This window comes from Pseudorca crassidens, chromosome 3 (assembly GCF_039906515.1).
Source record: "Pseudorca crassidens isolate mPseCra1 chromosome 3, mPseCra1.hap1, whole genome shotgun sequence".
Classification (NCBI taxonomy): domain Eukaryota; kingdom Metazoa; phylum Chordata; class Mammalia; order Artiodactyla; family Delphinidae; genus Pseudorca; species Pseudorca crassidens.
Window position 1 is genome coordinate 157,279,237 of NC_090298.1, and position 16,665 is coordinate 157,295,901.

At 43.0% G+C, this 16,665-nt stretch overlaps 1 long non-coding RNA gene across 3 annotated transcripts in view; it reads right to left on the reverse strand.

The window, feature by feature from the left end:
- Positions 1 to 16,665, reverse strand: part of LOC137220900 (uncharacterized) — a 52,057-nt gene that overhangs the window by 5,373 nt on the left and 30,019 nt on the right. For 2 of the 3 annotated variants that reach the window (XR_010941840.1, XR_010941839.1), the window contains exons 3-4: positions 9,247 to 9,342; positions 3,831 to 3,973 (exon numbers count right to left, since the gene is read on the reverse strand). This is a non-coding gene — a long non-coding RNA (uncharacterized lncRNA). Of the gene's footprint in view, positions 1 to 3,830; positions 3,974 to 9,246; positions 9,343 to 15,587; positions 15,909 to 16,665 lie in introns of all 3 variants that reach the window. The other variant, XR_010941841.1, reaches the window with a different exon arrangement.

Sequence of the window (16,665 nt, forward strand, 5' to 3'; positions counted from 1 at the left end):
TCATTTCCAACCACTTGCTATACTTTACTCATACTGTCTCTGTTTCTACTCTTCAAACACAAAGAGTTGTTCCTACCTCAGGGTCTTTGCATTTGCTGTACATTCTCCCTGGTACTTTGCATAACTGGCTCCTTCTTATCATTCAGGTCTCAGCTCAAACGTGACCTCTTCAAAGAGACCTTCCCCCACCACACTTTATAAAGTAGCACCTCCTATCACTATCTACCACACTGTTCTCCTTTATTTTCTTCATAACTATCTAAAATTTATTTTGTTGTTGTTGTTTTCTCGTTTATTATCTATCTCCCTCACAAGAATGTATTTTCCACACAGAGATCTTATCTATCTTATTCCTCCAGTATCCCCAGAGCATAGAACCATACCTGGTACATAACAGATGCTTATCAAATATTTGTTGAATAAAGGAATGTATAAGGAACTTCACTGCAGTATTGTTTATCATATCCAAAAAATGGAAACAGTGTGATTTGAATCAAACTGATTTTATAATTTATCACCTAGTACAGGTCACTTAGAGAATGAAAGAGGTTATTGTTAATAATTATGCCAGATCTATAGGCAAAACCAGGACTGCATGACGGCTCTACCTTAATCATTTATTCCAATCCCCTCAATTTGCAGATGCGGACACTTAGGAGACCCAGAGAGGGAAGGTGACTTGATGAAGGTTGCACAGCAAGTTAGGTGCAGAGGTGGAAAAAGCTTCAACTGCTGACACTCAGGCTGGGGCCCTTGATTCTTCACTGCTTGGTTGCTCTGAAGCTCAGCAAAACATGCCCCCCGTCTGCCACTGTGCCCTCACATGACTCTGGGAGAAAACAGCTCATTTTTCTGTCCCAAGAAGCATGCGGTTTGGAGCTCTTCTCTTTCTCTTACTTTTTCTTCCTCCTTTTTGTGGTCGTATACTGGGCTGGCTGGAGGGGAAGCACTTAGGTATCGTGGGATTTCACTGCTGTTCCATTACATAAGTGAAAGCCTTACCAAGGGGAGAATGAAATGCAAAGCAGGGCCATCTGACCACTTCCTTGGCTGGTCCCAGGACTGCCTGGGTCACCCCAGGGCTTGGTTCTGGGAAATGCTCATTCAGTACATTCCTCATCCAACAACTATTTCTTGAGCATCTTCTAGGTTCCAGGCTATACTGTGCTATACACATGGTATATAAGAATGGATCAGCGCTTCCTGGTAGCACAGTGGTTAAGAATCTGCCTGCCAAGGCAGGGGACACGGGTTCGAGCCCTGGTCCAGGAAGATCCCACATGCCCCGGAGCAACTAAGCCCGTGCACCACAACTACCGAGCCTGCGCTCTAGAGCCCGTGAGCCACAACTACTGAAGCCCATGCGCCACAACTACTGAAGCCCGTGCGCCTAGAGCCCGTGCTCCGCAACAAGAGAAGCCACCACAGTGAGAAGCCTGTGCACCGCAATGAAGCGTAGCCCACGCTCACCACAACTAGAGAAAGCCCACACGCAGCAACAAAAACCCAACACGGCCAAAAATAAAATAAATAAATAAATAAAAATAAATAAATAAAAAAGATTGTCTCCTATAAGTTGTGCTCAGAGATAGATACCAACACATGTACCCAACCCCAACAACACAAACACTAAATGAAAAAAAAAAAAAAAGAATGGATCAGCAAGACATGATCGCTGCCCTCATGGGGAGCCCATTATGGAAAAGGGTGAGTGTTGGATAATAAACATATACAGACAAATTAATTACAGACATGGTTAGTTCTAGAAAGGAAATAGAGCACTCTGATGAACAGTAATAATAGCTGACACCTACTGAAGTCATCTTTGTCTCTACCACTTTGTGAGATAAATATTATTATGATCTTCATCTTATACATGTGGAAACAGAAGCACAAGGAGTTTGGGTGACTGCCCAAGGTCACACAGCTGGTATGTGTCAGAGCTGAACTTGAACCCCAGAGACTTGCTTCAGAGCCTGAGTCCTTAACCACAAGCTATCTTGGGCAGGAGAGGGTCAAAGGGGAGTGCGTGCTTTCAATAGGGCAGGGAAGGCCTTTCTGAGGAAGTGGCATATAAGCTGAGATGAACTGTAGGAAGAACTGGCAGAAGAATGTTCTAGGCAGAAAAAGGAACATGTGGACAAAGGTGGGGAAGAGGCTGGTGTGTTCTATAGTCCGTCAGAAGGCCTGGGAGATTGAGGCGGAGGGTGGATTTTATTCTAGATGCCCCTCACAAAGTGTCTTTGCAGACGTATATTTTCTCATTTGATCAAACAGCCTGGTCAGGCCAGTCGAGCAAGTGTTATCATCCATGTTTTACAGAACACTGTACATCGTTTCTGGGAACTTGGGGTCAGAGGTGGTCCCAAGACTTTGAACTTGTGTCAAGTGCTCTTTCTACTCAACCTCCCTGCTGAGGCCCCAGCTGGCCCTTCGCTGCCCCTATCGTCGCTAACTATAATGTACCCCTGTCTCCCCAGCACCTCCTCCTCCTCTCACCTCAGAATTTACCTCTTCGGCTGCCTTAACACCTTAATTTCTAGGGGAATCGGATAAACACATCTGTTCTTATCTGCTAATGGGGAATAAAGCCCTGTAGAAACCTAGAGTGAACTTGTTTTTCTATCCCTATGAAAACGTACGACAGCCTTCCTTTCTTCCAGTCATAAGATCAGCCTCCAGCTATTAGCATTCCCTTTCTGCCAAAGTGGCCATCATTATATGATTCATGGCCTGTTCCCAGAGGAGCCTGGCAGAGTTTGAGCCTTGGGCCTTTGGTTAACAGGTAGCAGCTGACAGATGCCAATAATCCAAGCATTGTTCAGATCAGCTAATTCCTTGTCTGTGAATGTGATCACACCCACCCTCAGAAACCATCCCCAGGAGATGGGGCAGCAGGGCTGTGGGTTCCTCATCATGTCACACAAGCTGTCCAAGTCCCAAACACTGCCTTCCTCTCCACCTCAGCCTGTCCTGCTTCCTACCTTGACCTTGGGGCCCAGACGCACCAGACGTTTCTCACCATGAACTCTGAGCACACACCACGTGCTTTCACACCTGCGTGCCACTCGCTCTGCTTGTGACACCCTCCCCACCTTCTTTACCGGCTCCCCCCTTGGCCTGAATACAACCCAGATACTGCACCTCGCTGAGCCTCACACTCCCGTTCTCCGTGCTTCCAATCTTAATGAACAGCATTCTTTGAGTACCTGTCATACACCACACACTCTGTTAAGCTCGTTACACGGATCATCCCAATATGAGAGCATTTTAAAGAGGCAGATTCTCTCATCCTACTATTTTACCACTGAAGAAACTGAATCATAGTAACGCACCCACGGCTGAGCAGAAAGTGCTGCAGGTGGGATACAACCCAGGCAGACTGCGTTCAGGATCTGCATCATCACCATCTCCTGTGTTCACCACCACAACTAACACCTATTGGACACTTACAGTATACCTCCATAGCTCTAAGACATTGGCGTACACCTTCTCATTGAACTTTCATGAGTCCTATAAAATTTAGTCACTACAAGGTAGGTGTTATTATGTCCATTTTAAAGGTGAGAAAACTGAGGCCTAGAGTGTTTTCATTATTTAGCTAAACCACACATTGAGCAGAATGCATGGAATACACCACCACGCCCTGAAACTGCCCAGATTAGCTGAGGCTGCTAGCGATCTACCCAACACCCCTTCTCCTCCTCTTTTGTAATATCAAAGACTGTATTGTCAGAGATAACAATCCAATTTAAGAAAAAAATAAGATAAACGAAACCTCTCCCAGACCCCTCTGCAGATAGGGTAGCTTAGGAAACGTAAGTCAATACCTTGGTGTGGGGCTTCCAGGAAATCATTCAAAGAGGGTATACTCTGCTATTATGTACCATTTGCATTTGGCCCTTTCTCCTTCTTCCTGTTTGAGACACGAAGACTGGATCTCCAACAGTCATCTTTTGACCATGAAGCAATCCTATGGGAAAAAAAAAAAAAAAGGATCAGAAGAAAAGAAGGAACCTGGGATCATGGTGACACCATGTTGACAGAGCAACCAGACCAGCCTTGGGCCATCCAGCTCCAAATTTCACGGAATGTGGAAGAAACAAAAGACTTGTTTAAACCCTGTTGCTTTGATTCTCTGTAACTTGAAGCCAAATGCAATTCCTAACTCACTTACTTTGCTATGTGGCTGACCAACCATCCCACTGAGCTGTGTGGTCCTCAAGAGTGAACTCAAAGTACCGCTTGCCTCTGTACCGATGTCAGGAGCACAGCACCTGGGTCACTGTATTGACCTCGACCAACTCTGACTTTCTTGCCATGGAGGCAAAAGAGATGAAGTTAGGAAACAGACATTTCTGATTCCATGGCACAGAATGAAGGGAAGGGCGAAGGAAAGCGTGAAGAGAAGTTGGCTCCAGCATGTGAAGCGCAGACACTGGGGAGAACCGACCCAGCCTCCAACCTGCTCAGGTGTGGGAGAGCAATGCCATCTGAGTGCCAGGCGCTCCACTTGCTCCTCTGCTTCAAGCAGTGATGGTGCCATTTCCATGCCTGGGAAACCCAAGGCCAGGAGCCAATTTAAACCTGGTAAGTGAAGTCAGGAGAGTACCTGAACCAGAGCTGGCTGTCAGCTTGTGCAAAATAGCCAGCCTCTCCAAGTACTGCAATTTGAGGAATTATCTTACATCTCCACCCTCTCCTCACCACACCTGAAATCCAACCACAAGACTGTTGATGCCAATGAGGTATAAGGCTTGCCATGCCAATGCCCCTAAGACAATGAGTGCACTGGCTGTTGGGAAAGTCAACCTCTGGGAACCTCAGTTTCCTCATCTGTACAGTGGAAATAATACTGCCTACCTCTGTTTCCATATGGGGAGTTGGTAAGAGGATCAAATATCATGATGAACAGGAAAGCCCTTTTGTAAACAGTAAAACATTATACAAACCCAAGATAGTGCACGTATTCATTTTTCTGGGGCCTCAGCTTCCACAATTATGGAAAATTCCTTCCAGATCCCTCATCCTATATATATTTTTTTTAATAATTTTCTTTTTATTTATTTATTTATGGCTGTGTTGGGTCTTCGTTTCCGTGCAAGGGCTTTCTCTAGTTGTGGCAAGCAGTGGCCACTCTTCATTGCGGTGCATGGGCCTCTCACTATCGCGGCCTCTCGTTGCGGAGCACAGGCTCCAGACGCGCAGGCTCAGTAATTGTGGCTCACGGGCCTAGTTGCTCCGCGGCATGTGGGATCTTCCCAGACCAGGGCTCGAACCCGTGTCCCCTGCATTGGCAGGCGGATTCTCAACCACTGCGCCACCAGGGAAGCCCCCTCATTCTATATTTATTACAACGTTTTCTACACTCAAGTGTATACAGCATAAAAAAGTTGTTGAGTGAGTAAATCCTAAGAGTTCTCATCACAAGGAGAAATTTTTTTCCTTTACTCTTTTCTTCTCTTCTTTTTATTGTATCTCTATGAGAAGATAGATGTTAGCTGAACCTATTGTGGTAATCATTTCACGATCTATGTAAATCGAACTATCATGCTGTGCACCTTAAACTTACACAGTGCTGTATGCCAACTGTTTCTCAATAAAACTGGGGAAAAATGACTTTAAAATTGTCATGGTTCCCCCACCCCTGCCACCTCCCACCCACTATGGGGCCACCACATAATACGGAAACCAGAGTTTTTTGTCCAATCATTAGGCTCTGGCCATTTTATTGATGCCATCATTGCAGGGAAACAAAGCTGGGTCACATGTCAGTTCCCGTCCAGCCCTGTGCTGGGTGCTGTTCCCAGGGTGTAATTGCAGGGAGTCTGGGTATAGAAGTGTGAATTCCCACCATTTGTCAGTCCCCCAGGTCAAGATCAGAAGGGAGGTGCTTTAATCCAATTATGGCATTAAGTCATGGGAAGAGTTCCCCATTAGCTAATTTGCCCACAGTAGTGATTAGCTAATCTGATTAGCTCATTACCACCACCCACTTCTACCAACAGAAAGCAGAGCCTGAAGAGAATAGAAAAAGGATATGCTAGTTTTGATGGGAGGCAAAAAAAATTAAACATTGGAACTCAAAATGACCTAAGAGATGATCTAGTCAGGATGCTGTAAACTGAAAAACTCTGGCTTTATTTATCCTGTTCACCGCTATAATGGTGTGTTTTTCTCACACCTGAATGCCTTTATATGCACTTTTCATTATCACTCTCCTCTCCCTGTTATCCTTCCTGACTGCCACCCATAGCCATGTTATCTGCTTGGCCCACGGAGTGGCCCTGCCAGGGCTAGTGTCCAGCCTTTTGGTACCTATCCTGGTGCCCTTTGGTTAGGGCTAAGCATCTATAAGTATACAGGCACCTAAAGGAGAAGGGGATGGAAAAAGGAGTGGAAGAATTGGACAGACAATACAATCTCTCCAAATCTTAGAAACCTCTGAATATCTCTTATAAAATGGAGTTAATACTGCCTATCCTTAAAAAAATCTGATCAGAGAAGGCATGTGAATTGCCTGGGATACAGTATGTCCTCATTGAATGTTTCTTTCCTTTTCTTCCCAGAAGACTCAAGATGCTTTCCAACGCTCTTGCCTTGTGACTCTACATCCCTTACCTAAAGAGGTAGGTAAGGAGCACATGTGGTTATGGTGCTTCAGAAGGGTGAACGGAGGCAGAGAATCAGGAAGTGATCTGCCCCTCATCACTCAAGGCAGGCACTTCCACTACAACTGTCACCCAGTTACCCAGCCAACTCCTAATAGCGGTAGGAGCTATGCCGCCAATGCTACCCATGACCTGGGTGCTGCATGGTGTCAATACTACTGCTTTTGGCCACTGATTCCACACAAGTGAACCAGCCAATGGCAGAGACCAGTAACAACAAACAAGCTAAGAGGTTTCTCACTAGTTTCTTTTCCCTGCTTTATTCTTTTGAAGAACAATGCCTCCCCCAGTCAGATTCTTGTCTTTTGGGTTGTCCCCTGGGTCAGCTCACTGTCAGCCCATGGAGCCCAACCCAGCCAGTCATCTCAGCAACCTAGCTAAAACTTCAGTCAACAGGGGCAAAATGATTCTCTGACATCATGGAAAGCCACCACCAAGGGGCTGGGCACTGTCTGGCCTCATGAGCTGGGTGCCCAAAAGGACTGCCCAGCTCCAATTAGCTGGTCCACTGGTGAGACTCCTGTGCCCTGGGCCAGTCTCCTAATCTGTTTGTTCGTGACTATTAACCCGACTTTCAATGACACCATTAACTTGACTTTCAATGACTAAGTCAACCAGATCACAATAGAAACCAGGGGGGTCCAGCCCTGGCTGAAATCTTGGCATTTTGGTCACTAGTAAGCAGTGACCTTACAGCTGAACTCCACCTCCTCTTTCTCTCTCTCCTCGTGGTATTATCTTTCTTTGGATTTTCCATGGAGTTTCATTGCTTAGCAGCTGGCTCCCTGGGTTTTATCATCTTACACTAACTTCCTCTTTGTCTAAGTCCTACTCTCCCTCTGCCTCTGCCTCCCTCCACATTCCTCTTTCTTCCTCCTTCTCCTCCTCCCTGTCTCCTTTCTGTAAACATTCCTGGAAATGCTTGTGCTCCTGATGAGAACTGAAGAAATCTGTCGAAGAGAGAGAGCTAGGAGAATTTACTAGTTAAAAGCAGAAGCTCTGGGGACTTTCCTGGCAGTCCAGTGGTTAAGACTCCATGGTCCCACCACAGAGGACATGGGTTAGATCCCTGTTCAGAGAACTGGGATCCCACATGCCACGCTGCGTGGCAAAAAAAAAAAAAAAGCAGACTCTTTGGTATCAGCTTTGAGTTTGAAGCCAAGATTTGCCACTTAGCAACTGTGTAAGTTTGGCCATATGATCTAGCCACCCTGAACCTCAGTTTCCTCATCTTGACAACAGGTGTAACAATACTCATTTCATGGGGTCAAGGGTAACACTGTGTTATGTAAACTGTTTTGTTAGCAACTTGCCTAGCATATGGTATACTCTAAATAAAGTTTAAATTAACACAGTCTTTGTTCTGTATTGTGGTTTAAGTCAATAAGGTTCCAGCTGGGTTCCTTGAAGGTCTGAGGCTCTAACACTTGCCAGGGATGGAGAGGTGTGTGGTGGATGGCAACAGGTTGAGCCCTACTTACTCTCCCACTTTCAAAACAGATCCTATTTTTTCTCTTTTTCATGTTGGGTCTCTGAAAAATATTCTGAAAAAAGGATTCCATTGCCGTGAGAAAAATTCTGGAACTGGCTTAAACTGATTTTCCACCTGTCCTTTTCCTAGTATTTTCCTCTTTGTGTTCATTCCAAAGACACTTAGAACCTCCTAAATCATTGTTCCACTCCCCGTTGCTTCCTTGAACTTGAACCTCCCTCTGTCCATGAAAAATTGTAACTGACATTTCTATTCTGTAAAGAAGATATCGAGGAGTTTAGCCCACTCAGCAGACTTTCTTGGGAGTTTGTTTCACAGGCCTATCTCATAGTGAAAGACAGTTATTAGGTGCTTGGTTTCATTTGAAAAAAGCTGATTGCCCATTTTCTTTACCATTTGAGAAATGTGGTTACACCCTGAATTTCACACGAGAGCCTGTGGTTGTGAATTAAATCTGAAAAAGTGCTCTCCATACTAGGCAATGTTGTTTCACTACCTTAAAAAAATTCTCTAAAAAAAAAAAAACATGACCTTACAGATCATAAAGTCACCTTTATGATCTGTAATTCCCTCCATCTTCCCCTGGAGGTAGAGGCCCGGGTAACCTGATGCTCACAAACGCATTCAGGCTTCCAGGAGGTTCTAGGCTTCTGGCACATAAGCTCAGAGGTCTCCTTCTCCCACCTTATCCGTTTTGCATGCCCCCATTTGCATCCCTTGCGTTTTGCCGAGAGAGGTAGGATGTTGCGGGTGCCTACAGAGGAAAGAATCCTACGTGGTTACTCGCCCCAGTGGTGAGCCCACATGAAGATGCATGTGGTTGAGATGAACCAGTCTAGGATTAATGTTCACTAAAGATCATGTGTACAGACAGCACTGTGTGAGGACCCAGGAAACCAAGAGGCACATTTGATTGAAAGTTCAATGGTAGCAAAGTTCATGACAATATCATATATCAGTGTAGTCCCAGGGCCAAACACACTGCTGACACATAACAGACACTCAAGAAAGAGCCACTGAATGATGAATGAATGAATGAATGAATAAGAAAAAACAGCTTAGGAAAGAGCCATTCTCCCTTACCTCCCTTGCCTATTCCACAGTAGTTCACAGTGAGGCTGATGGCCTTTCTGCTTCCCCTCCAATCCATCTTTCCATGCTGCAGCAAGAGTGAGTCATCTGAAATATAAATAGTCTTGTCACTCCTGTGCTTCAAACCCTCCACCTAGGACTTAAAATATAACCAAAATCTTTGCCTTGGTCTACCAAGCCTGTGTGGTATGGTTCCTGGCTAGCTCAGTGACCTCATCTCCTTTCCTCCTATCCCCTTAATCTCTGAGTCACTCTGACCTATTGCCTGTTGCCTGGACAAACCAAGCTCAATCCTGCCTCAGGGCCTTTGTACTTGCTATTTCACTAGCCTGAAACACTCTTCCTCTAGATTTTTAAATGAAAAGGTATTTTCTTGTCATTCAAACCTCATGTCAAATGATACTCCTCAGAGTGGCCTTTCTTGAGCACTCAATCTAAAGTAGCCACCTGTTGGGGCTTCCCTGGTGGCGCAGTGGTTAAGAATCTGCCTGCCAATTCAGGGGACATGGGTTTGATCCCTGGTCCAGGAAGATCCCATGTGCCGCAGAGCAACTAAGCCCATGTGCCACAACAACTGAGCCTGCGCTCTAGAGCCCACAAGCCACAACTACTGAGCCCGTGTGCCACAACTACTGAAGCCCGCTCGCCTAGAGCCCGTGCTCCACAACAAAGAATAGCCCCCGCTCACCACAGCTAGAGAAAGCCTGCGTGCAGCAACAAAGACCCAACGCAGCAAAAAATAAATAAATAAATAAGTATTTTTTAAATTTTAAAAATAAAGAAGTAGCCACCTGTTCATTCTCTATCACATCACCATTTTCTTTTTCTTCATAATAATAAGCACTTGGAAATAGTTTCGCTCATTTCTTTGTTTTCACAATTATTGTCAGTCTTGTGCTCTAAAATGCAAGTTCCTTCTATTGTGTGCACCACTGATAACTCTCCAATGCCTGGAACAGAATTGCACCTGCAGGTCTTGATGGATATTTTGAATGAATTTATAAATGCAGCCTTGGCATCCTGAGGGTTCTGGGCAACACCAAGTGAATTCTCCCAGGGGGCCAATAATTCAGAAACAGAAGATAGATGCCTCCAATAGAAGGGCCAAGGAGGAAGAAATTTAAATGATAATAGCTAACATTTGTAGAGCACTTACTATATGTCAGATATTTTTCCAAGCCCTCAATATTTATCTTTTATAATTCTCACAACCATCCTTGGAGGTAGGTCAAATTATTCTTATTTTATAGATAAGTAACTGGTACAAAGAGAGTAAAAAACATATCCTCTGACAAAGGTGGAAAATGGAAGATCAAAGAAGCAAACCAAACTATGAACCACTATGCTACAATGCTTTTCTCAAACTGTCTTACTCAGAGCATACATGGGCTAACAGCCACCCTTGGGGAGAGACTGTAGGAGACAAGTAGAAATATGGAGCAAGTCATAACATCACTAATCATTAGAGAAATGCAAATCAAAACCACAGTAAGGTATCACTTCACACTGGTCAGAATAGCCATCACCAATATGTCTACAAATTTGATTACGCTGTAGAGGGTGTGGAGAAAAGGGAACCTTCCTACACTGTTGGGAATGTAAATTGGTGCAGCCACTATGGAAAACAGTATGGAGATTCCTCTTCCTGGGCATATATCCAGAAAAGATGAAACCTATAATTCTAAAAGATACATGCACCCCAATGTTCATAGCAGCATTATTTACAAATAGCCAAGATATGGAAACAACCTATGTGTCCATCAACAGATGAATGGATAAAGAAGATGTGGTATGTATACACAATGGAATACTACTTAGCCATTTAAAAGAATGAAATAATGCCATTTGCAGCAACATGGATGCACCTAGACATTATCATACTAAGGGAAGTAAGTCAGATAGAGAAAGCCAAATATCATATGCTATCACTTATATGTGGAATCTAAAAAAAATGATACAAATGAACTTATTTATAAAACAGAAACAGACTCACGGACATAGAAAACAAACTTATGGTTACCAAAGGGGAAAGGCAGGGGAGGAATAAATTAGGAGCTTGGGATTAACAGATACACACCATTATATTAAAAATAGATAAACAATAAGATCCTACCATATAGCACAGGGAACTATATTGAATATCTTGTAATAATCTATAATGGAAGAGAATCTGAAAAAGAATGTACACATATATGTGTGTGTGTGTGTGTGTGTGTGTGTGTGTGTATATATATATATATATAACTGAATCACTTGCTGTACACCAGAAACTAACACAACATTCTAAATCAACTATACTTCAATTCAAAAAAAAGAATTTGCCAATGAAAAAGAAAGAAAAATGAAATATGGAGTAAGGCAGGTATTGATATCAAAGTAAACACAGATGTACCTCCAGGCTGGCAAAGTCTAAAGCCATGAGTAAACCTAATGAATGGTCTCATGTTGATAGAAAATGCTCTGGAGTCTGCCATTTAGCCCTTTGACCAAAAACATGCCTGGTAAAACTGCATGTCCACAGTTGTAGCAGTACCTGGGCAGTCTCTCTGCCACCACCCAGGCTTGTGTGGCCTATAGGCTGACAGCCTACAGACATGTTTTGCTTAATCCTCATGGTATGGCCTAAATAAACATTTTTAAAAATTATACCTGTGGCCAACCTTTAAAATCAGGATACTTCACATTTAAGTTCAGATTTCTGGCTTCCATCAAAACATCACAAGAACTGGTAACACTAATCTTGGTTTTGCACCTGGCACGGTCAGCCAGAACTGAGTCACAGCTGTCCTTCTGGAAAGGAGCATGTGCATCCAGTTCACCACGGTCCCCATCACTCCCTAGTTTGTCTTTAATACTGAGCCGTATATTTCTGCCTACGTGTATTCACTTAAATGAGCCGTGTATACTCTAAGCGTTTGAATTAATGATCCCTGGTGGGCATTTAACACCATACCCTGCACTGCTGGGACAGCTGTGACTGGCCTCCCAGCCTCCAGTCTTTACCGCTCCACAGACATGCTTCCCAGTGCCACCAGATCCCACATAACAGTTAGGGAAGGGATCAGCCACATAGCCATAATTCAAAACCAAGTTCATCCCTGGCACTGTGTTGCTGTCCTCCCCTCCCCACACTTTCCTCACCTTTAAAATGGGAGAATAATAACACCCACCTTGGATGGCCAAAAAGCATTTTAAATACTAACAAATTCCATGGCACATATGCCATCCTGGGCATCATTTTTTTTTTTTTTTTTTTTTTTTGCAGTACCCGGGCCTCTCACTGTTGTGGCCTCTCCCGTTGCAGAGCACAGGTTCTGCGGCCATGGCTCACGGACCCAGGCGCTCCGCGGCATGTGGGATCTTCCTGGACCGGGGCACGAACCCGTGTCCCCTGCATCGGCAGGCAGACTCTCAACCACTGCACCACCAGGGAAGTCCGCATCATATATTATTTATCTCTGTCTCTATTGTTCTTTTACCCAGAATGTTCAGCAATTTATTGAAAATAATAAGAGACACAAAGAAGCAAGAAAAAAAAATACCCTCCTGTCAAGAGATAAAATATGCAACAGAACCAGACCCAGAAATAACCTAGATGTTAGAAGCATCAGACAGGGACATTATAACTACTTTAATAAATATGTTAAAGGACTTAGCATTAAAAAGGTGGACGAGGGCTTCCCTGGTGGCGCAGTGGTTGAGAGTCCGCCTGCCAATGCAGGGGACGCGGGTTCGTGCCCCGGTCCGGGAAGATCCCACATGCCGCGGAGCGGCTGGGCCCGTGAGCCATGGCCGCTGAGCCTGCGTGTCCGGAGCCTATGCTCTGCAACGGGAGAGGCCACAACAGTGAGAGGCCTGCGTACTACAAAAAATAAATAAATAAAATAAATAAAAAGGTAGACGAAATGTATGGATCATGGGGAATTTCAGCAAAGAGATGGAAGCTATTAAAAAAGTGTCAGATGGAAATGCTAAACATGAAAACACAACATCAGAGATGAAGAACTGCCCAGGCAGTCTTATCAACAAATGGGACACAGCAGAAGAAAGGATAAGTGAATTTGAAGATAGAGGTTATTTTTACAAATATGAAAAGAGAAGAACAATCAGTGGGAAAACACCCAGGAGCTGTGAGACCATATCAAATTGCCCAACATAAATGAAACTGAGTGCCAGAAGAAGAGAGAGAATGGGGCAGATGAAGTATGTGAACAGATCATGGCCAATAAGAGAAATAGACAAATCAACAATTATAGTTGGAGATTTCAACTTTTTTCTTGTCAATAATTGATAGAAAAATTAGACAAAAATTATTAAATATATAGATAACTTGAACAATACTATCAAGCAACTTGACCTAATGTATAGAATACTTCATCTCAGAGAATTTACTTTCTTTTCAAATGTTCATGAAATATTCAAAAGTAGACCATATTCTGGGGCATAAAACTAATCTCAACAAATTTAAAAGGATTAAAAATACAGAAAGGTATATTTTCTGATGACAATGGTGGTCAACTATAAATCAGCAACAGAATGACACCAAGAAAATTCTTAAATATGTGGGTAATAAACAGAACACTTCTAAATAACCTACAGGTCAAAGAGGAAATAACAAGGGAAATTAAACATATGTTTAAATTAAAATGATAAGAAATCTTAAAAATTTGTAGGATCCAGCTAAAGCAGTGTTTAAAGAGGAATTGATGGTATTAAATGCTCATACTAGAAAAGAAGAAAGGTCTAAAATCAATTATCTAAGTTTCCACCTTATGAAACTAAAAAATTAAGAGCAAATTAAACCCAAAGTAAATAAAAGGAAGGAGATAATAAAGATAAGAGCAGAAAACATTGAAATAGAAAACAGAAATTAGTAAGCAAAACAATGAAACCAAAAGCTGGTGCTTTGGAAAGATCAATAAAATTGGTAAACCTCTATATATACAGATCAAGAAAAAAGGACAGAGACCCAAATTATCAATGTTATGAATAAAAGAAGGACTGTCACAGCAGATCTATCAGATGTTAGGAAGGATAATGTTATTTTATGAACAACTTCCTGACAATAAATTTGATAACATAGATGAAATAAACAAATTCCTTACTAAGACTCATTCAAGAAGAAAGGGAAAACTTGGGTGGCCTTATATCTATTAAAGAGATTGTATTCATAGTTAAAGTCCTTCCCACAAAGAAAAACTCCAGTTTTACTAGGGAATTCTACCTAACATTTAAAGAAGATACAGTATCAATTCTACATGAACTCTTTCAAAAAATAAAAGAGGAAAAAACACTTTCCAACTTGTTTTACCAGGTTGGCATTACCCTGACATTAACCACACAACCCAGCAATTCTATTCTGAGGAATTTACCCAAGGGAAATGAAAACATACGTCCTCCCAAAGATTTATACAGGAATGTTTATTGCATCTTTATTCCTAATAGCCCCAAACTGGAAAAAACACAAACGTCCATCAGTTGGTGAGTGGATAAACAAATTGTGGCATATAGTGGAATACTACTCAGCAATAAAAAGGAACAAACCAGTGATTCATTCAGAAACATGGATGAATCTCAAAAGCAATATTCTAAGTGAATAAAAAGACAGAAAAGACTACATACTGTATGATTCCATTTAAAAGACAGTCTAGAAAAGGCAAAAGTATAGGGACAAAAAACAGATAAGTGGTTTCTAGGGGCTGGGAATGGGGAGAGGGGGTTAACTGCAAAGAGGCATGAAGAAACTTCTTGGGATGATAGAAATGTTCTATCTTTTGATTGTGATAGCAGTTACTCAGCTGTATATATTTGTCAAAGCTCATCAAACTGCACACTTTAAAAGAGTGATTTTTATCATATCTAAATTATACCTCAGCAAATTTTAAATCTCTTTAAGAATGTTACCATTAGGGGAGACTGGGTAAAAAAGTACACAGGATTTTTCTGTAGCATTTTGTACAGATGCATGTGAATCTACAACTATAGCAAAATAAAAATTTTTTAAATAATAAAAATTTTTTAATTATAAGAGACTTTAAAATCTCTTTAAGAGAAGGATGGAGCAGAAAACGTTACTTCTATTCATTAAAATAAGAAGAAAAATGTTTACACTATAAATCAGGGCTCAGAAAGAATGTAGATTACACCCCTAGGTAAAGAGTTCAAGGTAATTTACCCAAAGTCATATTCGTGTGAGAGAGGGTGATGGCTTCTCCCCCTGAGCTTGCTCAAGTTGCCATCAGAAAGCCACTGCCAGTTATGATTCAAAACGTTCCCAAAGATTAGAAGGAATCCTGCAATCCTCAACAACAAACTTCAGCTTGTGATCTTACCAAAAAAGCTCATGGTGACAGTCGTGCCAAGAATCAAAGTCAAACAGCAACCATTCCAAATCTCCCAGCTGTACTTTCCACCAGTAGAGAAGGCCAAGACAGGACAAGTGACCTTTGCCTAATGAGAGACTGGTGAGCCACAAAAATACTTCCCCAAAAGTCCACGGGGCCATGAAGTGCTAGAGCTGTCCACAGCAGTTGGTGAAGTTCCTCTTTTGGGTTCCACATCTGCCTGGCAGACTTCCTCCATTTGGTCTGGCAGACCAGGTTCCAATAACCACAGGCTGGCATCACTATGGACCAAGCAGGGGATGAGGCATTCTGGGAGGAAGCAAAGGGGCAAACGGTCAAGGAGGGTCTGAATTTTGGTTTGGGGACAAGGCCCTCCATGCATTCCTCTAGAAGCTGGAACTTGACTTTCATCAGAGGACTTGAGGTTCATCCTGGCTTGGTTATTGTGGGACCTTGTGAAAATTCTTTAACCTCAGAATTCTCAACACTGATGGTCATAATACTTCATAAGAGAGATATTAAGATGTAATGAGGTCATGGTTATTCAAATGTTGGATTTCTTTTTTTCCCTAAGCCAGTGTTTCCCAAGGTGTAGCACCAAGGGGGTACATCAGAAAATTTGGGGTTATAATAGACTTTTTCACTTTAATACTTATAAACTTAATTTAAAGGGTATTAGAAAACTAGAACTAGCCCATCTACCTTGCTAAGATGAAATTAAGTTTAAAATGGAATCCAAGGGACTTCCCTGGTGGCACAGTGGTTAAGAATCCGCCTGCCAATGCAGGGGACACGAGTTCCGGCCCTGGCCCGGGAAGGTCCCACATGCTGTGGAGCAACTAAGCCCGTGCGCCACAACCACTGAGCCTGCGCTCTAGAGCCCGCAAGCCACAACTACTGAGCCCACGTGCCACAACTACTGAAGCCCGTGCACCTAGAGCCCATGCTCCACAACAAGAGAAGCCACCGCAATGAGAAGCCCACGCACCTCAACGAAGAGTAGCCCCCACTCACCGCAACTACAGAAAGCCCACGCACAGCCATGAAGACCCAACGCAGGCAAAAA